The sequence below is a fragment of the Haliotis cracherodii genome, unplaced genomic scaffold (assembly GCF_022045235.1).
Source record: "Haliotis cracherodii isolate W230 unplaced genomic scaffold, xgHalCrac1.p SCAF_3, whole genome shotgun sequence".
In the NCBI taxonomy this organism is placed as follows: Eukaryota; Metazoa; Mollusca; class Gastropoda; order Lepetellida; family Haliotidae; genus Haliotis; species Haliotis cracherodii.
Genome location: NW_027266286.1, coordinates 36864101 through 36889575, shown reverse-complemented (window position 1 = coordinate 36889575; position 25475 = coordinate 36864101). Strand labels below are relative to the sequence as shown.

The following is a 25475-nucleotide window of genomic DNA, read 5'->3' as shown; positions in this document are numbered from 1 at the left end:
ATAAGCAACCCCTAAAGCCCCCTCTTGGGTTGCACACACCACTTTCGCCCCTTTCGGAAACACATTAAATGGCCTGGCCGGGCCCGTGTGCGAAATACGCATCAGTCGGAAAGCGCACGTTAAATCTACAAAGTAAGTAAGTAAGTAAGCTGGTGTTGATACTCCAGTTCCAGGGCCAATCATACGGCTGCTCTACATCCATTTTGAAGCTGATGCCCAATCATGGTTGGGGTCCTTTTTATAGCTATCTTGAGGAAAAAAGGCATTGCCTAAAAGTCGGGCCGGGCCGGGCCAAGACGGATCAAAGTGTTATTGGCTAATTACTTCATTATCGGCGATCATACCTACATATAATTGATGCAACATACACACGTGACATTAATTAACAATCACCAAACAAAAAAGTGCACCATAATTAAGTAATTCGGAGTAAATCGCTTGAAAACCAGAAAGTGGAGCTGTAATTGAATGATATTTATTCTCGTAAATCACGGCAGTGATACAGAGATGTAATTAGATACATGAATTAGATACTATAGGAAAAAACATGTCAGTGGAACATTTCCATACATGATCTTATATAACTCGCCAGTTTTAATAGAATTGACTTATAAGTAATGGACATCAAATGAGAGAATTTTTATGGTAGAAGGATACATACAGTAGTATTGAGGCAAAAACTTGTTTTTAATTTCTGAGAGTTTTGGACATTCTTAAAAAAAAGTGCATTTCATCACATATCAAATTTTTACACAATGTACATTTTCTTTCCTCTAACATTTGAAGATACAGTTTATTTTGACAGCCCGGGCCAAGTCTGACCGAACATTTCTGACATGGATTTTCTTAAGAAAATACAGTAAAAATGCTTCACTTTGAGCCCCATGTTTTCTTTAAGTACAGCGATCTGAGACACTATAAAGTGGTATATAGGTAGATATAACACTAATCTATAGATGTTAACACATTTGAAGATACATCTGTGTGTTTAACGTAGATTTTGGACCCAACACAAGCCAAACACTTCTGATAAAGACTTTGTTGAGAATGTAGAGGGAAAATGGCTTCACTTTGAGCCCCTTGTTTTCTATAAGAACAGCGATCTGAGAGACTAAGTGGTATTTAGGTGGATATAATACTAATCTATACATGTGAATCCATCTGATGATACATCTGTGAGGTTTAAGTTGATTTTGACAGCCGGGGCCAAGTCGGACCGAACACTTCTAAAAGGGATTTTCTTAAGAAAATACAGTAAAAATGCTTGACTTTAACGGACCAGTTTTCTTTAAATGCGATACACTGTGACATTATAAAGTGATGTATAGGTAGATATAACACTAATCTACAGATGTAAACACATTTGAAAATACATCTGTGTGTTTAAAGTTGATTTTGCCCGCCCGGGCCAAGTCGGACCCAACACAAGCCAAACACTTCTGATAGAGACTATGTTGAGAATGTAAAGGGAAAAGGGCTTCACTTTGAGCCCCTTGTTTTCTTTAAATACGATGTACCGTGACATTATAAAGTGGTATATAGGTAGATTTAATACTAATATATAGATGTAAACATATTTGATGATAGATATTGTGTTTAGAGAAGATTTTGACTGCCCGGACCAAGTCGGACCCAACACAAGCCAAACACTTCTGATAGAGAAAATGTAGAGGGAAAAGGGCTTTACTTTGAGCACCGTGTTTGCTACCGCAATATGAGACACTAAAGTGTTGTATAGGTAGATATAATACTAGTCTATAGAGGTAAAGTATGTGTTGTAATTTTAGAAGCGCTTTGACAGTTATTAACACCTGTAGTGTCAGCCCTATGACATTCGCGAATATCCACTTGCAGAAAACATCCTGTGTTGGTTTAACACGAATTAGTAAAGGTTAATTGGGGATGCCAAACAGGTTAATTAATGAAAGAAAAGAAGTCAAAACACTGTCATTTCCTGCCCAGGACATCACACCCCTACACACTAAGGTCGGTGAGAAACCTTCTCATCAAAGAAAAGACACAGTCAAGACACTGAGTTTTCGGTATGGACTCTCGGTGTGTAGCTATAATTATCAGTTTATTACATTGCTGAAGATGCATTTTGATTCAAACTCAATTAAATGAGCATAACTCTACGTTTCTGGACAATTGAGATCTGCCTAGATATGCACGTTTCGATTTATTATTCTGCAATACATTTTTAGTATTACCCCCTGGCCCGGCCCGGCCCGACTTTTCTTGGCCCGACTTTTAGGCAATCCCAGGGGAAAAAAACCAAAATTGTCAAGAATAGTCACGAATTCATTTTTATTCTTAACTGATTCGTAACTGATTCTTAACTTTCGTACAGTATTCGTAATGGCTTCTTGTAAATCGTAAATCGTAGTGAATTCTTGACAATATTCATGCGAATCCAGCCGAATCCCACGAATATTCGTAACTCTATCGTACCTGTATCGTAACTAGATCGTAGAGCGTCACGAATTGAACCAGAATATTTACTAAATTCCACGAATCCTAAAATGTACAAATCATGGCGAATAGTAGCATGATGCCCCCCTTTCACTACGACCACGATATATCCCGATATATCCCGAATCACCCCGTATGGGAAACTTTCGAAATTCGTGATGATTCGGCCAATAATGCAAACCTTCGTGGCTAATCGGGTTGAAAAATACGAAGAATGCCAGGAATGGGTTAAGAAACGTGTACGAATTACAAGATTCATGTACGGATCATGCACGAATTGTAAGATTCACCTACGACTAAGTTACGAATATGCCGAATGTTGTTCTTACTTAATTCTTACATGATTCGTAGTTGACTCTGGACATTCGTGGCTGTTTCGGGATGTTTTCGGTTTGAGGACAAGAACTTTTGGGAGCCAACAATGCAAAAGAATCCTTTACGAAGCTGTTACTGAACATAAGAATTAATTACGAATGGATTACCACACAGCCACGAAATTGCAATTCGGGGACCCTTCCATGAAAGTTTTTGACAAACAAAAACTTTCTCGTCGATTCCACAAACTCCCGTGAACTGTACGAATGTTTGGGAATCAAATAAGATTCATTTAAGAACTTCAAGAAATGATTGAGATTTATCTACGAATACGAACAATGACAATAGCAAAATTTACGAAAGCCAAGAAAACGCCGGTCAAGATAGCCAGATCGCCCGATCACCCTCCTTGGCAGGCAAGGATACTTGGGATCCCACTGGTCCCATGATTTCGTTAGACCATGAGGGAGTCTCTGAGTCATTTCTCACAAACGATATGTCTAAGATCTCCACGAATCCACCTTCAATGCAGAACCTACCGTCGACATCCCGAGACTCGGACATTCGAGGAGTACTCTCGTTAGACACGAGTGTGGATGACCGCCAGACATCGTATCGAATCCGACTTTCGTCTCGTCGTGTTCTACGACTTACATGGAGCTCACTCCTGATATACCTTCGGAGGGTACACATAGTACCGGTACCTCAGTCAACCCTACAAGTAGTTTGGTCCGTCGTTCGACATCTCCCATTCGACGATCTTCGCAGGATCGATCCTCTCAAGACCAGGGCCTAGTTGCACAAAGCGATCTTAGCGCTAAGATGATCGTAACTCCTATGCTTTAACATAGGCTTACAAGAGTCGTAGCGCTAAGATCGCTTTGTGCAAGTGGGCCCAGGAGTCATATGAAGAATCATCGGTTCAAGGCTCACGAACCTCCGATTCCTGAGAGGACTCACAAGATGACACACATTCTCCCGGGAGATTCAACATGCGATATCGCCTCACTCTACTGTGACTATCATCGACAGTCACTGCACTTTATTCAGTGCAATCAGCCGTGATATTGCTGGAATATTGCTAAAAGCGGCGTAAAACCATATTCACTCACTATTCAGTGCAATCACCGACGGATTGGCATTTAGACCTGGACCAACGGACTTCTCACTCTCGATACTGAGAAGATTAACCAGATCACCCACCATGGAAGGTTCCGCGGACTTCCGAACCTTGAACCTGAACACCGAACCTCAGAACTTGGATCCTGGATCCTGGAACCTTTGAACCTCGAACATCTGAACATCATCAAACTTCAGAACCTCATCGATCATCTGAACATCGTCGAACATCCGAACATCGTCAAACCTCCGAACATCTCTGTAGTCCCAAGTTGCAGCATTTGAGTTCGAACCGTACATCTTGAGACAAGCAAAATACATCCGAACCTCATCGAACATCTGAGGTTTAATGAACATCATCAAACCGAAACCTCGAAGGACATACTGACGCCTAAGAATCGACACACTTCAAAGGAGGTTCAACGGGCATGAGGGATCATAAAACCTCCATGGATCGGAGTCATTTGAGATATTCCTCACCTTACTTTCACCTTCAGATCATTACTTGTCTTGACAGGCGACCGGATTAACGCTCATCCCCTAGTCATGTCTCATGCAGAGACTATTCAGACTCATCATATCTAGGCTTGGAGGATGAACGCTACAATGAGTCTATTCATCCTACATGTCTCGATCTTCTCCTTCGCTCATCCATCCGGAATTTCGTCAAAGAGATATTACTCTCACACTTTTGACTTTCATCAACGTGGTTATTAACTTTGGAACCCTTCTTCATATAGTGCCTACGCACATGAGTGGGAACAACACCCATACTACAGGGATCCCCACGCTCCATCGCATTGTATCCTTGTATTCCTTCTTTTCTGGATAACAGACCTTCTCGGTCAAGCCATTATTCCTCTTCACGTCATAAGGATTCTCCTCGGTGACAAAGAGATAGACCACTCCAAATGGCTAAGGTTAGTAGATGCCCTTCAACTACAGATAGGCACAGTTCTACTTCACCTTTTCGTCGTACCGGCTCACCATGATCACCTCCGGTTCGATGCCCTCCTGTTTCGTCTGAACCAGACACTCTTGCTACATCACAGGCTCCATCTGAAGCTATCCCTACATCATGGATCCCTAGCGAGCTTTCCGCCATTCCAGCAGAACAGATTCGTCCTTTGTTAAAGCCTGTACCATCTTCATCGACATCTCCATCTTCATTGACAGACACCACATCCCTTTTAGTGGATCAACCACCATAATCAGAGTCATCAGATTGCTATACTTCCCCAGCTTCGACATTGCGGATCCGATCACCATACTTATCTAGATAGCAGATAAGTTTCAACAGAGGATACCTTATCATCATTTGTTGTGCCTTCAGCCTCGTCACAGAACATCACACTCCCTCCAAGACTAATCCAGCAGGATATGGCCCCCAATTTAGACGAATCATTTGGATCCTTTCGCCGGCTTCGTGATCGGCTTCAATCTACATGCTTTGTATTGGCAGATGCAGAGACTTGTGGCTTGTCTACAATTGCTCCTGAACTATATGGTGACATAGCAGCATTAGCTCCTAAGCGTCCATACTCTGCTTCTTCAGTGGATGATAGGGACCTCGTTCACCTCGACACCAGTGTTCGAAGGACCCTCCCGTTGGTCTCCACTGTTTTATCGGCAACTGAAGCACTCTCATTGGCTTTAGCTCATGCATCTTCCCCAAAAGAATCCTGTATTCGAGTTGCTCATCCAGAATAAAACGACAGCTATGCTAGACCTCCTTGCTCACCATGCGGGATCTATCACTACTCTTCATAGATTTGAGGTGTTACGACATTGCTCATGGGACGATCAATATAAGAACAGGCTGTACCAACTGCCATGGTCAACACCCTCCCTTTTCGCAGGGCGCATACAGGAGGTCGCCCATGAAGTCCAAAGAGACACTTCCCTGCAAGTCACTGTTCACCCGAGAAATCAACTAGAAGAGCAAAGAAAAGACTGAAGACAAGCAACCTTTACTCCCTCTCAACCAGACCATAGAGAGGTCTTGGGTAACAGGTCTACTTCTTTTAGTGGCCCTGGCTGTGGACACCAAAATCAACGAGGAGGGAAATCAGGCGGATGCATCATCTCCTTTTCAGGGACTAAAGGAAACACCAACTCTCCTAAGTTATGAGACATTAACCCCAAATGACTCACTACAACAGCAAAACGACTGGGACCTTCCGACTCCAGTCCTTCCGATTTTTTCATTTCCCATGGGCGGAAGACTAGGCACGTTTGCTTTAAACTGGACCATCCTTGACGACCCATATGTCTCGTCTCCTACAAACAGGTTATCCTCTAGCTCTTGCCACGACACTTCCGACGACTCACAAACAGTCTTAACATCTTTATCCAGCCATAGACGCCATAAGCACGTTATTTGTAAAGAATGCAATAGAGTGTCTTGGCACTCGGCTAATGACACCAGGGTTCTATTCTCCATTTTTTCTGGTTCCCAAGAAAGACAGTCCTCAGCTACATCTCATTTTCAACATGAAAACCTTCAACAAACTCTACCTAGAGACTCCTTCACACTTTCGCATGTCATCAATCGCTCTTCTACGAACGATTATTCATCCCGGCGACTTCATGATGAGCCTAGATCTACAAAACTCGTACTTACTCGTCCCTATCCTTTGAGTGCACCGCCAGGGGTCAATTTCGTTTCTGGCCAATCAAGAGCTTCCTCAAGCCCTTCCTTCAGGACGACGATTGTATGTCCTAATCTCTCCTCCGAATCACCTACACCCACACCTCAGATGGTGCTTAACTCCATTGAATATCTGTGCAGAGGTCACCTTCCAACCATTCACCCTGACCCTCCACCTGTTCGTCGACGCCTCAGCTGTGACATGGGGAGCTCATTGTCAAGATCTACAAGTGGCAGGGCGGTGATCACTAGAAGAAAGCCAGCTCAACATAAACAATCTAGAATTCAAAGCAGTGATTCTGGCAGTGTCTCATTGTTCGACACTCCTTCAGTCTTCTTCTTTGATAGGCATTTAGAAGTTGGAGTACTAAGTAAGGATAAGAAATTATGGATGAACAACTTCTTTATTACAATTAAGAGCGACGTTTCGGTGTAGGTTCATGATAACGGTGTTAGAACCTACACCGAAACGTCGCGCTTAATTGTAATAAAGAAGTTTTTCATCCATAAATTCTTATCCTTATTTACCCCTACAGTCCTCCACACTAATGATTCAGTCAGACAACCTATCAGTCGTGTGGTACATAAACGATGGGATCCACCAAGTCAAAGTCACTACCATCTTTAGCGCTCGACTTCTTCAAACTGATCGAGTCACTCAACATTCAAGTTCGAGCAAGACATATTCCCGCCATCGCCTACGTCATAGCCGACTCCCTGCCCTGACCCGACAAACCATATCCCACGGAATGGCGACAACATTCCATGATTTTTCAGTGGATTTGCCAGTTAAATCCCTGCCCCAACGTCGACCTCTCTTTCGAGACCAAAGCTTTGCTTGACTACCTGCTCCAGTCGCATCTAATTCTCACTAAACCCGTGCTGTTGCCTCCACGACGGCACTTCATAACTGCTCCTTGGCCGCAATTTTGGAGGGATGTTTTTGGAAATCCGATACCATGTTCGCATCCCATTACCTCCGAGACATCTCAGTGACCGGCGTTCAAGACCTTCACCAGTTCGGAACCTTGGTACTCGTACTTATTATAAATTGTATATTTATATACTTATCCTATCTCACACGTTATATGCCCATCCGCCCATCCCCGCACCGCAATTCTTAAGTCTATATCCTCTAGGTCGGGAAGCCTAGTGGTTTGAGCGTTCGCTCGTCACGCCGAAGACCCGGGTTCGATTCCCGACATAGGTACAATGAGTGAAGCCCATTTCTGGTGTCCCCGCTGTGATATTGCTGGAATATTGCTAAAAGCGGCGTAAAACCATGCTCACTCACTCACTCACAGGTATTGAACTTTCAAGTTGATTAAATTTTGTGAAGTAAACTTAAAATCATTCCAGTGTAGGTATTTATTTTCGTTATCTTCGGATTTACTGTTAATTTGTAACCGTTAAAGTTAGCTTACGGCTGTATTTGAAAAAGAGTTATCTTGTAGATTCTACATGCATAAAATAAATAAATATTCTCTGCAGATATGTGCCTGTTACACACTGATCTATCTGTGTTATATCTAATCTTGTCTTTACATAATTTTCCGTCTCAGGGTCTGTGCTGTTTGGTGTTACGATTACGGGTAGAGGACTTACATGACATACGGCTACACTATAGCTTAGGCTAAAAAGAAAAGATAATGTTTTTAGGACATTGTCGCCTCACTTTAACTCCTACTCGTCAGTCATTATAATATAAAATGAGTATTTTTTCAAATTTCCTGCTCGACTTGTATTATAGAGATGAGTTCAATGTATGTCCAGTTGTTTTTGTTGGTATTCTTGGTGGAAAAAATGTCACTATTGTTTTATCATGGACCTCAACGACAAGACTGTGTGGCACCATGAACGTTGGTTAACATTGGTTCAAAATCACAAATGTCAAGAACTCTCATGGATGCTGTCGTTGAGTCCAGTATACTTGATCTTTTTTTATGCATCATTTCCATATGTTGACTTCCTTACTCATCTGTCCATTTTGTATGTACAAGTTCCTGACAGTGTTCTCACAGATACAATTTACAGTAGTGCTGAAGGGGTCGTTGTCCGTACAGGTACTACAGATATGTACCCCAGATGTAAGTTGCTGTGTCAACTTATATGTGAATAAACAAAAAGAGTGAACTTCTAAATAAACCTTTTACTGAGGTAAGTATGTTCGTACATGATCGCGGGCTTCCGGTCGTCGACCTAGACTGGGTTCCTTTCTACCTAAACTATATAGTAGACACGCGGCGGAGAAGACGACATAGGTATTTTGATTAATATATATCTCCCCTTATTTTCGTTCATGGTATGGAAAATGTGGATGAGTGAAACGTAATTTGACGCTTTTTCGACACAGCATAAAACGACTGTTTTACCATAAAAATAATGTCTTGAATAAATAAACTATTAGATAGTTTACCGTGTACCTTAATTGGACAAGACATGCACATGATTGACATTAATCTTACGTAATCAAGTACCCAAAAGAATATTTCGAAACAAACAAAATTATCTTCAATATTTAATATGTCTTTGTTCATTATTATGTGATTATTTCTCCTTTTCTCGTCTAAGATTCATACAATAAAAGTATGCGAAGAAAGCTCCTTTGGAATAGAATTATCAGGATAATCGTACAACGTGCGACCAACGGAGTACATGTCACGGTTTATATATTTTATACTTTTAAACAATTCTTGAGAAAATAAAATATAAAGTGTAATACACACCACATTTAAAAAAGGGTGAACCCATTGATACAAAACGAGAGGAATAATTCGTAAATCGTTTGTGACTATAACGCGCACCTGGCGAATCGTTAGACATCACCGTCTCTGGTATATCAAACTTAACATTGATAAATATCCATAGTGAAGTTAATTGTGTGAGGAAATAAATTATAAAAATATATGCAAAAGCTACATCTTGATTGTAACTGTAAACAGCAGGATACAATGATCGTGTGTACTTTCATTCAATGACCTTCAAATTACCAAATTTGTACAACAAAATTGACGTATGACATCACTACCGGTGACCGACTTTTGCAAAATGGCGTGTTCACTGACAACAGTGGGCGGGATTTTACGAGGGGACTTTCGTTGATTCAGGGACCGTAGATACATAAATGTGACGTAAAGTCACGAGACACCATGCCTTCACCTATTCGACCCTTTTCGTTCAGTTCCGTCACGTCGAAGGAATGATAAGGTAAATTTGCACTCAGTTTCACAGTGTGGACGTCAGCTCGGTCGGTTAGCTGTCGGGCTATCAGTCCAACGGATTCTCTCAAAAACTAGTTGTTTGTCTTCGTGACCTACGGTAGAGATCGTCCTCACGATAAGTGTATTCGAAAGGTATTCGGCGTAACTCCGTTTGTAAACAAAACGGTCGCATCGTTGGCAGCCAATGGCCCATAGTATAGAGAGTTCCTCTAACGCCACATGTAGTCATTCGTCACCTCCTACGGTGGGAGGTGACGAATGACTACATGTGGCGTCCCTCCCCTTTCAGTAGCCTGCAAGAAGACTTTTTTTCGGCTTGTCCCTTATAACACGAGTTGGTCACGAATGACATGACGTTTATGCTCTTGTTTAAGTAGTATAGGTAATGGGGGTTCTGGACCACTTCCACTGGAGCTGGATTTATATTATATACCTATACTGCTACTACAGGTGGCATTTTTTATGTCAAAATGATTATGCGATTCAACGATAGTCATGAGATTAAGTTAAATTGACTCCAGCTCACCACCACCTGGAGCCATTCAATGCTTCAGATGAGCCTAAATGGTAATGAAAATATTCTTTTTTATTTTTATCAATAAAGCGATATTCAACATTTTTATTAAGTTCTTCTTTCATTTTACTAGGAGGCCAGACTATATAACTACACTCTTCTTGGAAATTGATAAGAAACAATTGATAACCGTATTTGGTTGGTTTGCCATCACTGATATAATAAAAACCTTGTGGTAATTCTCTCCATTTCCTAGCTTTTTCGATTGTTGTCTCCATTATTATATATTTATGTAAGCATTTGTCTTAATGTGATCTAACGATAGTAAGCAATCTATTTTTAATCTCCAACCAGTTCTTTGGTTTTGGCACGGAATAATTGACGCGCTTGTTGCCTCCCCTGTTCTATGAACATTTTTTCTCGTCTTCGCTAATACCACTGGTCTTACGAGAATTTGATCGAATCCCCTGCTTCATTGCATTGTATTTGGTGAGTTCCAACAGTACTAAACGAAACTCATCCTCGGATATCTTACAATCGACCATTGCTGTCGAAATATGATCCTCAATGCTGTTCAACTCGGCGAGTATCCGAATACTATCATGTTTTAATGCTTTCTTTTGCAACCTACGAGACATGAATTTTATCGCTATTCCTGCCAGTCCCAAGACTCCAGCGGCTATTTCCATGCCGAGCACGATAGGCGCGGCGATTATAGTTGATAATAAACTAACACCTGCTACACCGAGTCCCATGCCAGCTGCTACAAGCACGGTGTCAACTCCGTCCAGAGCATTCCCGGCTCTGCTATACTTTTTATACAATCCAAGTCTCAACTCCCTATCCTTCTCTATTCGATGTTTTATGTCGCTTATTTGATGTAATCGAAATCCATCAACAGTTTCCATCTTTTCAAATGCCTCATCGAGCGCCGGATATAAACTCATAGTGTATATTACGATCATACAATAGTCTTTAATTGGTCTTGCTTAAATGTTTTGATAGTATACATCAACCTTATCAAATGTATATTATACGGCAAGAATATCTTAGTAAGAGAAATACTACCACTTTTAATAATTTGGACCCCCTCGAGGGTTGCAACGGGTGATGCTCCGATATGAATAATACTGCAACGTCGACACTCGTGTTTCTTGAGCCATTTAATCGATAGACCTGGTAATATTTTGAAGGCATCTACCGGTGCATCTCCGAACAAGACTTCAATAATAAGAGTAGAAATATAAGGTATTGCACTCAAGTTAACTTTAATATCACTGAATACTGTAACCAAATTTAAACTAACATTTTGTAAGGCCGGACGACTTAATAACATATGACCTGGGTCTTCTGGCAGGGGAGAGACTAACACACTTTTTTGTTTTGACGGGATATAGGCCGCGAGTACGATGCCACTATTTATTATCTTTGTTAAATTATGTCCCTTACCCATCATCACATATGGTGGGGTAATGACGATATTCAATAGCCACTCGATTTTTGCATCGACCATAGTCCATTTTTTATCGTCGTTGCGAGTAATATTGTACAAGTGTTTTTAAGGAGTCTACTAACGTCCACATCGCTTAAATCTTCTAGATTACCCGTGAATGTAACTTCGTTCCGCTTGTATACATTATCGTGTAAGTGTAAAGCGTATAACTTACCATCGGTACCGGGTTTATCAAATCCTTCTGTGTCTCCGAGATCGGAAAGCGCAATTGTAATACATTTTCTGAGCGTTCCAGGGCCTGATGCATCAACCATTATTTGTAATATGGAGTGTTACACTTAAGTATCCTATATGTACAGGTTGGTGTTTTACATCTAATACAGAAATTTTGAGGTCTGAAATAATACCCCGTTTTAATTTTTTATAATGTAATGTTGAGAAAGATTCCGTTCTATTGCTATAAAAAATTTTCATTTTTCACTGGAATAGATCTGAGCAGAGTTGAAGGACTTTCTATTTGAATATTATCCATCTTGCTTATTTGATCAAGATGGATGCACAACTCTTTATAGGGAACTAAATCGGGCAATATATATACATTTACTGTTTTGTTGGGTGGTAATGTTACTGACTGTCCAAATCCAAGTGTAATTGCTAAGTTCTCGTCAATAACTATACCTGTTTCTCCAGTGTATATTTTCACTGTCCCATTCGACTCATTTTGTGTGATACTAATTCCATTAGGCTTAAAAATTTCATCACTGAGTGAGCATACGCTGTAATACCCATCAGGTATAGTAATGGATTTAACAATACCACTTGTCTCACCTAATACCAACATCTCATTATTTCTTTTCACAGTATTTATATTGGTCCACAGCGGGTAATACGTTACATTGCATAGAGCTACTTCGAGTTGACCATCCGAGTTATCGATAGTATGAAGCAGTTCAATAGACTGGCCATTTGTTATTCCCGGGAGTGTAACATACATATTAAATATACAATGATACTATATCATAACTTAAATATGAAATCGAGATACATTACTAATCAGTCGATTATAGTAACTGCCTCTGGTGCTGAATTTATCGTTAAATTCCCTGATATCTTTGAAAAATACAGAGTCACGGCAACTAGCGATAAAATGGTGCACGATTGGTTTCACAATCCGATGCAATTTTGGCAGAATCAGTTAAACTTTGCCATATGGTGTGCCACAACGGGATGTGGCGTATCTCTTTATTCCCCAGGATTTGAACTGAATAAGTCTGTTATATCATTTCACGTATACTATCAGATTAGACGTATACTTAAAGAAATTAATGCCCCTGTTGCGCAGTGGAATTTTTAACTGTTAACCAAAGTGACAGATGTTCGTTCTATGGCGACGACATCTCAAACTAAAGTGACTAACTTGCGTCACATCGAACCGAACTATCAAACTAAAGTTACAAATGTACGTCTTATCGCGACTACATCTGAAGCCAAAAGTGACGATAACTCAAGCAATTCCAATCTCCTCGCTCCGCACGTGCTAGGGAAGCCTGTGCTATGCAATACTTTTTTCCGCGAAGGAAGATGCGTTTCTGCTATCTGTTCCCTCTTTGGCATGTCTTCAAACCATACCCCCTTCCATGATTGACATCTGTCAATCATAAATTGAAAACTATTATCCTGAAAGCTAATCAAGACCATTTGTTTCACTCGAAGAAGCCCATTCCAGTGGACATACTTTGTTTGCTGGTCTTTTTACTACTGACTGTCTTGTCTTAATATCAACGACATGAACATGGCCATCTTTTCCTGGATAGACCTTCAGTATTCTGCCAAGTTGCCAGTTTCCACGAGGCATGTCGGGAGATATTACTAAGACAACATCGCCAACTCGTAAATCCCTCTGAGGAGTGTGCCATTTTCTTCTGGTGTTGAGGATTGGTAGCCATTCTCTCATCCACCGGTGCCAAAAGTGATGAACCAATTCTTGAATTTTTCTCCAGCGTTTGCGTGGATTGAAGTCTGTTGTGTCAACTGTGCCAGGTGCGAACACACCACCAATCTGGCTATGTAAGAAGTGATTTGGCGTGAGAGGTGTACTGTCTTGTGGATGAGCAGATTGGTACGTCAACGGACGATTGTTGATAAGAGCCTCTGCTCCAGTGAAAGCCGTCATCAACTCTTCATCTGTGACATCACCGGCACTAAGGATTGAAAAAATGGCACGCTTAGCAGCTTTTATCATGGATTCAAACACCCCTCCAAAATGTGATGCATGAGGAGGATTGAAACGCCATTTGATCCCTTTGTTTGCAAGTGAACGTGTCACTGCATCCTTATCAAGGAGTAGGAACAGCTCCTTCAACTCCTTGAACGAACCAACGAAGTTGGTACCATTATCAGATACTACCAACTCAGGGAGACCTCTTCTGTTAATCATCCGATAAAAGGCATTTAGAAAAGAATCGGTATCCAATCCATAGGCCATTTCCAAATGAACGGCTGTGGTCGACAAGCATGTAAACAGACAGAGGTAACGCTTCTGTCGATGTTTACCTCGACCCTGAACGGTCATAAATGGCCCAGCATAATCTACCCCAGTTTGTGTAAAGGCTCGAAGTGAAACTCCCATTCTCATTTTCTGCAAAGGAGCCATAACTGGTTGAACTGGCCTTGCCTTATACAATAGGCACCGTGAACATTTCCTTTCCCATGACCGAATCGCTTCTCTACCAGAGATAATCCAGTACCTTGTTGAAAGTAAAGCTAATGTTTGGTTCGTTCCAGCAACATGCTTACCTTCGTCATGATAATGCTTGACAATAAGCGTTGTCACCCAGCTGTTTTTGGGCAGAATGATTGGGAATTTTGTATCTAAAGGTAAGTATTCAGCATATTCCAAACGTCCCTTCAACCTCATGATCCCGTTGTCATCCAGCAGAGGATGAAGGTTCAGGATTTTCGACCCTGATGGTAATGGCTTTCTGGACACTAATGATGAATATTCTTTTGGATAAGATTCCCTCTGCACATCCATGATGATTCTGTTTTCAGTGTCACTTATCTCATCTGGTGATAATTCTCCTTCAACTTTATCATCTTTTGATGCTATAAAATTGTGAAGGAACCTGTAAACCCATGCATTCACTCGGGTGAGTCTTCTCCACGAGGAGAATCTGGAGGGTTCTAGTCGCCATGACTCACAGGGCACCGAAACAAAACTTGCAGATAGAATTCTGTTTCTGTTCACCTCTCTTTGCTCATCTACCTTGATAGATTTCAGCTTAGTTTCTGGCCATTCAGTTTCATCTCTTATTAAATAAGAGGGACCTGACCACCACAATGAACTAGCTACCAACTGTTGAACTGTTGCTCCTCGACTAATCAAGTCAGCAGGATTTGCTTCTGTTGGAGTATGTCTCCACTGTGAAGGACTTGTGACATCCTGGATTTCACCTACCCTGTTGGCTACGAAAGGTTTGAAAATTCTGCTGTTATTTCTAATCCAGCATAACACATTCATGTTGTCTGACCAGAATATCACCTGTTTCAAGTCAACATCAAGTGCTTTCGTGATATTCAGTGCCGATCGTAGCCTTAGAATCGCTGCCATTAATTCTAATCTGGGTATACTGACAGCTTTCAGTGGCGCAACTCTGCTTTTTGAAGCTACTATTCTGCTCAATTTGTCACCATTTGGATAAGCAATTACTGCATACACAACCGCTCCATATGCAATCTGTGAGGCATCAACATAGGTATGCAAAGTCAGAGAACTGATGTCTTTATTACTGCAAAGACACCGGGGAACCTGTACTGTCTCTAAACCATTTAGATCTCCTAGCCATTGTTCTATTAAGAACATTTGACACTTTCAACCTTGATGATCAGTATTGCCAAGTTTCATCTTTTTAATATGTCTCAAAGCATGTTCAGACAAATAAGGTTTCCCATATATCTATCTATGGTGATGTTTCTTTTGCAGTTCAGTATATATTCATATACTTATCCTGCATTACTACGTCTAAAGCGGCCAACCTGTCATTGAGCTTTGTCTCCATCATGTCTTCAGATGTTTCTGGACTAGCTAGCTTCTGGACTACATGTCATTTCAGATTGTGTACCTGTAATTTACTTACCTCTATTTACTGATCGAAAGAATGCAGACATCACATACAAGATCCTAGGGTAATGTATAAAAGTACTATGACTCACTTATTGAAATGTATGGTTTTATGGCTGTCCTGAGGTGTATGTGACACACTTGGGGCTGAATTATATTTTAATAAAATGTCAACTCATTTGTTTCATACATATTGAATACCTACCTGATGAGATTTAACATATGCCCAATAGCTCAAAAGAGCATTATCTGTAACATGCACTACTCTGGCTCAAGGCATCATTATCAGCACGGGTACTACAGATAGGTAACCCTAAGTATGTTTTTGTATACAGAAATATACCCTAACCAAAATCAGAATACAGAAACTTACCCAGTAGCGTGAACAGCATCCTACCCTACATTCCTCAACCCGAAACTAGACTCTTCTTGTTTATTCACATATAAGTTGACACAGCAACTTACATGGTGTCAGAAGCGGGATGGCTGAGGCATTTAACAAACTTGCACCATTATCCTTTGAAGGAGTTGTCACAGACAACTTGCAGCAATTTGAGTTTATTATCCATGGAAGCGGCGCACACTGATAAGAATGATAAGGCTTGTTCATATGTGTTTCTGAACATTGCCGGCAGACAAGCAATTGAGAAAGAAAAGACATTTGTTTATGGTGAAGATGGATCTAGAGAATCTTACAAATGCCTGACATTTTTTTTTGAGAACTTTGTTTGCCACAGACAAACACAACAATTGATACATTCAAGTTCAAGATGACAGTTTTCGAACATTTTACACGGACTTGTATACTCACCAAAGCAAATATGTGTAATTATGGAGTTCTAAAAGATGAAATGTTGAGAGACAGAATCGTATGTGGAATAGCATCAGATCATTTGAGAAAGTTGTCATTGAAAGAGACAGACCTGACATTAACTAAAGCTGTGACCTTTCGTAATGTCAATGAACTGTTCAACAGAAAAAGGAGTACAAGAAATCACATTGAAATTAACAGAAGGTGACTTTGTGAGTCAAAAGAAGCCAAGTTATAAATGAAATATATAGTTTTAATATTCAATCAGACAAAAAGAATAAATTGACAAGTATGTTAAATATATTTTTCATTGTTAGCGGTGGTTAATTCAACAGTAACGCTAATTACATATATTCTTATCTCTCCTTTCATATAAAATTGAGTTCTTAATTTTATTTCCCCTTCAACGTACTTAAATAAAAAGGTGTTTTTAAAAGGGAAATTATTTAATAATACTTTATTATTATGAAATAGTTGGAGAAATATACATTTTGTTATCACGTTTGGTATAGCTTTAAAGCATTGCTTAATTATGTATGCCTTAGATTGGTTTATAAGATGTATCACCGTATTAAAGGTCCTTATAGACCTGTAAAATAACCTATGAATTAATCATTGAATAACCACAATGACAATGAATGTAGAATAATGAATATAATTATGTATTTCTTTTGACTCACAAAGTCACCTTCTGTTAATTTCAATGTGATTTCTTGTACTCCTTTTTCTGTTGAACAGTTCATTGACATTACAAAAGGTCACAGCTTTAGTTAATGTCAGGTCTGTCTCTTTCAATGACAACTTTCTCAAATGATCTGATGCTATTCCACATACGATTCTGTCTCTCAACATTTCATCTTTTAGAACTCCATAATTACACATATTTGCTTTGGTGAGTATACAAGTCCGTGTAAAATGTTCGAAAACTGTCATCTTGAACTTGAATGTATCAATTGTTGTGTTTGTCTGTGGCAAACAAAGTTCTCAAAAAAAAATGTCAGGCATTTGTAAGATTCTCTAGATCCATCTTCACCATAAACAAATGTCTTTTCTTTCTCAATTGCTTGTCTGCCGGCAATGTTCAGAAACACATATGAACAAGCCTTATCATTCTTATCAGTGTGCGCCGCTTCCATGGATATTAAACTCAAATTGCTGCAAATTGTCTGTGACAACTCCTTCGAAGGATAATGGTGCAAGTTTGTTAAATGCCTCAGCCATCCCGCTTCTGACACCATGTAAGTTGCTGTGTCAACTTATATGTGAATAAACAAGAAGAGTCTAGTTTCGGGTTGAGGAATGTAGGGTAGGATGCTGTTTACGCTACTGGGTAAGTTTCTGTATTCTGATTTTGGTTAGGGTATATTTCTGTATACAAAAACATACTTAGGGTTACCTATCTGTAGTACCCGTGCTGATAATGATGCCTTGAGCCAGAGTAGTGCATGTTACAGATAATGCTCTTTTGAGCTATTGGGCATATGTTAAATCTCATCAGGTAGGTATTCAATATGTATGAAACAAATGAGTTGACATTTTATTAAAATATAATTCAGCCCCAAGTGTGTCACATACACCTCAGGACAGCCATAAAACCATACATTTCAATAAGTGAGTCATAGTACTTTTATACATTACCCAAGGATCTTGTATGTGATGTCTGCATTCTTTCGATCAGTAAATAGAGGTAAGTAAATTACAGGTACACAATCTGAAATGACATGTAGTCCAGAAGCTAGTTAGTCCAGAAACATCTGAAGACATGATGGAGACAAAGCTCAATGACAGGTTGGCCGCTTTAGACGTAGTAATGCAGGATAAGTATATGAATATATACTGAACTGCAAAAGAAACATCACCATAGATAGATATATGGGAAACCTTATTTGTCTGAACATGCTTTGAGACATATTAAAAAGATGAAACTTGGCAATACTGATCATCAAGGTTGAAAGTGTCAAATGTTCTTAAAGTGAAACACAACACTAGTTTCTGAGAAAATGGCATCACAAGTCAGTATCTCATGTGTCTGCCATGTGCATTGATGACTGCCGTGTCAACGTCGATATGTGTAATTGATGAGCCGGTTGATGAAGGCCAAAGGCACTTGAGCCCCATACTCTCAGCAACGCCTGACGCAGTTCAGCTGCAGTTGTCAGCCTTGGTAGGACGTCATTCAGCCATCTTTGAATCTCGTCCCACAGGTGCTCAATGGGATTTAAATCAGGACTGAGGGCAGGCCACTGCATGGTTCTGATGCCATTCTGCTGGAGGAAGTCTCTTGTTGCCCTTGCAGTGTGGACACAGGCTTTATCATGCGGAAACCCGTGGTTGCGGCGACATGCGTGTAAGCGTGTGGTCTCAAGACTTGATAAATGTACCAAGCTGCTGCGACACCATTGCCTCTCCCTGGACCGATGTTCTGGAAGACCACAGGGCTGACCCTCTGTGCAAGACCAATTCAACCCCTCAATATGATGCTCGGACCACCCCACGAGTCTCTCTTTTAACAACACAGGCATCCGAATAACGTTCCCCACGGCGTCCACAGACGCTCTCTCTGCCATCTGCTGTTGAGATACAGTAATGGCTCTCATCTGAGAAAAGGACTCTTCTCCACTGCTGGTGGCGCCAATGCTGGTGCTATTGCCCCCTGAAGACGGTCCCGGTGATGTCGTGGTGTCAGAATGGGTCATGGGTGTGGCCTGTGACAGTGGAGGTGTCTGCTTGTCAATCGTCGACGCACAGTGTCCGCACTAATGTGTCTGTCGAGCAGTTTCCGCAGCAGTAACAAAGCGATCTTGAAGATGCCGTCGTACAATCTGACGATCCTGACGTCGGGTGGTGACCCTTGGTCTTCCACTAAGTGGTCAGTCATCTGTAGTGTTGGTGTTCTGGTACTGTTGTTGGAGCCTGTATATGGTCTTTACCTGGACTTGAAATGCATTGGCTACATGCCTGGCGGTTAGTAGCTTTCAATAGTCCAAGGGCTTGATGTAGCTGATTTCTGGTCAGTCTTGGTATGTGGTAGCAATTCAATAACGAATGAATGTTATCCGATCTGGGTGGATTTTTATAGGGCAAGAAATAGGGGAACGCATGTGCATTTCAATTTGCACGGAACACACGTGCATCGGGTTACCATGGCTGTTGCCGTGATGCGTTTGGGCGATTGGTTTTATTGTCATATGCTTTGTTTTTTTAATCATCAAATTTCAATTTTCTGGACAAGGTAATGTTAAATTTGAGAAACTTTGACAAAAATTACCCAGATATTTAAATGACAACTTTTCATGCAATGTTACTTGGGTTGATGTTTCTTTTGCGGTTCAGTATATAATATAATCTAGATTTTATAGATTTTTTAAACTTATCTTGCATTACTCCTTAATGCATCTTTATTGGAGGGTGTGGTGGAGGGCATACCTTCAGATGTGATCCTCAATAAAAGTCTGATCAGTAAAGTGCCTCTTATGACCAACGGCATTGAAGGAACCAAGAGTGTGAGGTATGCGGGATATCAAGGAAACAGTGCAGTAATAGAAATAGAAAACCACCTAGTCGGAGTTGTCACAGACCAGAAAGGTCGAAAAGGTCTGTTCTGGATATCGGAGCGTCAACGGCACCTAGAGGCGGTGGATGCCTTCCATGTCCTCCATGTCTGAGTGCCAGAAGCAACATTCCATAATGGCCTGGATGGAGCAATTACTGTGGAGAGCCATAATGGAGGCAACTGCTCTAATCTCTTTAGTTGTTGGATTGAGGAGTATCCAGTTCAGCGGCCTCATAAGCCTGTAGAATGATGTCACATAGATCCTGTTATGGATCTTTTGCAGCGCAAGAAGAGAAGACATTCAGACAAGAATTGGGGCGACACAGTGGTGGGGTCCTGATGGTTCTCTTTGCAAAAACTTTCAAAGGAGCACCATTTGTCGTTGTAGAGGCTACTGGTAGAAGGTCTGTGCATCAAGGTGATTGTCTGGAGACAGCTGGGACAGGTTTGGCCATCCTGGCAGTTCAAGGGAGTCGACTGGACATTTCTTTGTGATCCACGAACCGGCCCCTCGCTGACCACCAAGGTGTGATCAAAATCAGAGCGAGGCACATGGTTGACCTGATTTTTTAAAGTACAATGGGAAGAAGATAAGGTGGTGGATAAGCGTACGCTTTTAGGCCATCCCAGGGAAGGCTGAGGGCGTCGACAGCCTGTAAACTGTCATACAGACGCATTGTATCACAAGATGTTGGTTATCGATCAGATCGTCATGACTGGGCGCCGTTGTTTTGTTTTAACAAATGCAAGTCATACAAGAGGTGGAATCTGATTGGTACATTGGAGAGGCTAAGAAGGGACATAACTCGTAATAACCACTGGTGGTGTTACGATCGAGCCCAGTAATTCCAGCCTAGTTCGGCAAGGGTGGAAATTGGACTTTTATAGTCATTAAACTCTTGCCTGGGGAAGATGGTCAAGGCTAATTGAGGAATCTTTGGCCTGGATTCTGGTCTTGAACAGCCTCAATCTAGACCTATGGAAATAAGGCGTGCAGTCTAGGTAGTGCTTGTTCAATGTAGCCAGATTGTGGATCATTCGTAGTTGTTCTCAGTCCTTCTTGGGGGAAGGAATATTAGGGAATAGAAGCCTGGTGTCATGGCCAGGGAGTGTATGATCTCTATGACGTCTTTGGCTATCAGTGTGTTGATGTTTGTTTATAGCAGCTGATGTTGTGTAGTGGGTTAGGTGTCTGCCAGAAGTAACGACATCATTGGAGGGTCGTTTATCAGTGTGAGCCGATACCCCTGGCCCAGGATGTTGGTGATGTATGGGTCCCCCAGAATGTCCCAATTTTGCCCACATCATCCAAGTCTCCCACCCACATGTGTGTCGACTTCTAGAATGACTGGTGATGGGAGATACCAGTCATTGGCGTCCCTCGCTTCAACCCTTCCCTGCTTCCCCTTGCAGGTACCACTTTCTCCTTGGGAGCAGTCCCGGTTCGGTTGATAGCTCCCCGACTGCCTGCCTTTTCCACGTCCTGTTCATGTTTCTGAAGAAAACTGTTTCCGGTTGATAATTCCTTGACCAGGAAGACTTGGAGAACGAATGATGTGACATGTGTTCTAGGGCTGTGAGACCCGTCTCATCCCTGGTGTAGCTGTAAATGCGGGCGTGAGTGGAGGAGACCTGACCATTGAAGAGGGAGGAGGATGACCATGGTTGTTGGAGTAAGTCGCGCTTAAACTCAGAATCCCACTCTGTGAATGGGCGCTGTGTAGTAGTGAGTTCCGCCAGAGCAATATCCATAGTGCTTATGGGATAAATCTGTCACAGTTGATAGGTCATAATGGTGGACAGATTATCAACAAGGTTGTATCCTGGATGATGGCTCTCGAGGTAGAAGCTATGGCTGAAAGAAGCTTAAGGAATCGATAAATCTCCATCCTAAGAACGCCAACCTAGTGTCAGTGATGCGGATTGTAGTAGACCTGGAAGACCCCGTCATGCGGTGGAGGTCACCATCCAGGGTGTGCGCGCTGTCCGCTACCTCCAAAGCGTGTCTGGGGAAATCCTCCTTCTTGTTGTGTGTAGCCTAAAAGGATGGAGTAAGGCCAGTTTAGCAAAGTCCTTATCCAGAGCCGCAGTCGTGTCTTTAAGAATCGGGTCTCGAGGAATTGAGGTGGGGTTGGACCAGATGGTATCTCGTTTATCAACATCAGGTCCCGGAGATGGAACAACCGGAGAGAGATGGTCTGCCAACCAATCCGCAACTTGATTGAGGCTGAGGTGAGTGTCCTTTTCCAGGAAAGAACCCCCATATGGTAGAATAAAGGAGCCCTCCAGAAAGTCTAAGTGGTATTCCATGTGGTGATGGATTGGAGAAGGGCTCCGGGAATGATGTTAGATCAAGAGGACTTGCTCCCACTACATTTAGAAGAGGTGCCAGGTGAAGTCAAACCATGCGAGGATGTAGACCTGACCTTAGAGGTGATATCATGGTCGCAGGCATTGCTGGAGGTATCACACAGGCTGGGGATGAGGAAGGTGCCATAAACATTGTGTGCATCATGTGGAGCCATGTGGGGGCCAAAAGGGCGTCTTAGACAGCTGTTGAGGTCCTGTAGCTAGTCAGAGGTGCTGAAGACAGGGGGTATGCTTGTGGAAGAGCTGAGATTAAGATTGCCTGCGCCGGAGGTGGTTGTGGACATGGACCAGCACACTTTTCAGTATATCTGTGGTGTAGAGACCCTCACCTGGGTAGGTGAGATTGCTTATTAAGCTGATGGATGCTCAGCAGAGGACGAATGTAACAGTGTAGACGTATTGGGGCTTCAGCTCGAAGTAGATGGAGTAGCCATAGGTGGAGTAGCCATAGATGGAGGAGAGGCAGCAGGCCCAGATGAGTCTGACATCCTTTTAGCAAATTTGTGGGCTTGTTGTGTACGACGTTTATGAGACACTTTCAAGTACAAGTTGAAGGCTGAAGGAGAGAGCGTGAGACGCGCGACACTTAGCAGCTTTCAAACAAATACTATTACAGTTGAGACACTGGGTGAGGGTCCCAACCAGACTTGTTACCGTGGCACTTTGTACAATGGGGCTTATAGCTGCAATGAAACAGAGGTGTAATCACAATGTGTTCCCACCCCGATTGTGTATGCTATAATCTCAATCCCAACCACGTGGGTTACAAGGATCAGTTTACGCAAAGATTGTGAAAAAAAAACTTTAATAACTATAGGTACAACAATATTAATGAAGTACTAAGCAACACAGAGAATACAGAACGCATGGCACGAAAAAACGTAACCACGAAATGAATTCCAAATTGCTAATTGGAATAACAATTCGCCTGTTATTTACAGTGACAAAAAGCCACCATCAAGCGTTAAATATTAATGCAGTGCTAAAAATCATATGTAAGATATGAAGACACAAACCATAGGAAAGATATTAATCACATAAAACAACAGTGTTGAATAGCACAAAAAGGATTGCAATGAATAAAACTGAGAGCTTAAAACAGTAGATGGATCTCTCCAAGTGACAGCAGTAATGTGCTGTGCCGTGACATCATCACTTCCTTGGTCACGTGGGAACTGTATGATGGAATTAGCCACACAACTAGTTGGATTAACTACTTCTGCAAGTCCTCACACAGCTCCTTAAATGCATTAGGGAGTAATGCATCATAAGTTAAAAAATATTATGGATAAATAAATACAATTATTTTGGAATTAAATTTACAAAATAGGCTTCTGCTATATGGGATGAAAACACTGGTTGACAATACATATAATATGAAACTTGTTTCCATAATCAGTATAAATCAATGCTGAAAGAATTGTCCATTGTATGATTCTGACTGTGTCATATGAATGTGTTAATATAGTCGAACAGTGATGATACCAGGTGTTCATGAAAAGGTGACCATATCCTGCTCACAAACACATCCCAAGTCAAGTTTTTATCTGAACAAACACAGGAACATTTGGTTCAAGTGAAATAAAAAGGAATTTGCATCCGACATCCTTTTGGTCACTGACACATCAAATTTAGAAATGTCATCCACATGTCCACCAGAAACGTTTTGAAATATTGAATGATCTTGAATGGTGCAGTCCTGATCAAAGACAACTGTGTCAAAGAGCAAGCTCAGTTGTACCTCATGAGTTGTGAAATGTGGACACCAAAGGCTGGAGTTGCTGGAATTTTGCTTGACGTAGAGAAAAAAATCTTGTGGAAAGTTTGTTTTTACTCTGAATCTTTATTCACAGATCCAAATATGAAACAGATGAGGCAGTTTCACTGGTTGCTTTCATTTCTAGTTAGGCAGGTAAACCAAGTGAAGGGAATTGGCTGTTCGACCATTATTAAACGATATCAGATCATTGATATATGTGAAATATTGCATTGCCTGTGCCATGGAATGTGATGGAATTGGATGGGAAAGAAGAAGACATTAACCATTAGATATTTGATCTTGATGACCAAGAACACCAACTAACTCAAGTAAGACAGACACCTTTAATACCACTTCGGGTGTGCGGCAGGGCAGAGTCCTGAGTCCACCAGTTTCATTTTCTTTATTAATGAACTTGTTGATGCTATTTATGAGAAATGCTGTAATGGGATATTTGTATCTCAAGAAATTACGGATCTACTGTTACTCTTTTTTTGCTGAAGAATGGTCAACAAAAGCATCTGAACCCTCTACAGCACTTTTGTGACACCTGGGGTCTAGAGCTTTACGTAGACAAATCAACCATTGTTGCATTTAGAAATGATGGTATAGTTGAGCAAAAGGAAAAGTGGTCGTTCTGTAATGTAAATATGAGTTGTTTCCTATTATGAATATTGGTCAATGGCCTGCTTGCAGCTCAGGCCAAGAAGGCTCTACTCCCAATCTATTAACTATATAAAGAAAACAAAATATGTTGCATTTTCATTAAAACTATATCACCAATTCTTGTGTATGGTGCACCAGGTATTTTGAAGAAATGAAAAGTTTCGTGCATATTTTAAAAGGTTTTATACAGCTGGAAACTTTTCTTAGAGTAAGACTAGGGGAGCCTTGGTGCAATACTATATTTATCCTAACCCAGATGAAAGTAATTAAATATTGGTTTAATCTTATATGTATGCGATGTTATAGTTACCTTTTCCAGAGTTACCAGTTGCTGTTGTCTTTAGATGATAATGGCAAACACACATGAGCATCTGATGTCAGAACATTATTCTTTTCCTGTGTTTCCCCTATATTTGGATTGCCCAAGATGTTGGGGATTAGTTATAATTTAT

The 25475-nt window shown here is 41.2% G+C and overlaps 1 protein-coding gene across 1 annotated transcript in view; it reads left to right on the top strand.

Moving 5' to 3' along the window:
- Window positions 1-25475, top strand: part of LOC139474145 (EF-hand calcium-binding domain-containing protein 6-like) — a 538680-nt gene that overhangs the window by 7511 nt on the left and 505694 nt on the right. The gene's annotated exons all lie outside the window — the stretch shown is intronic.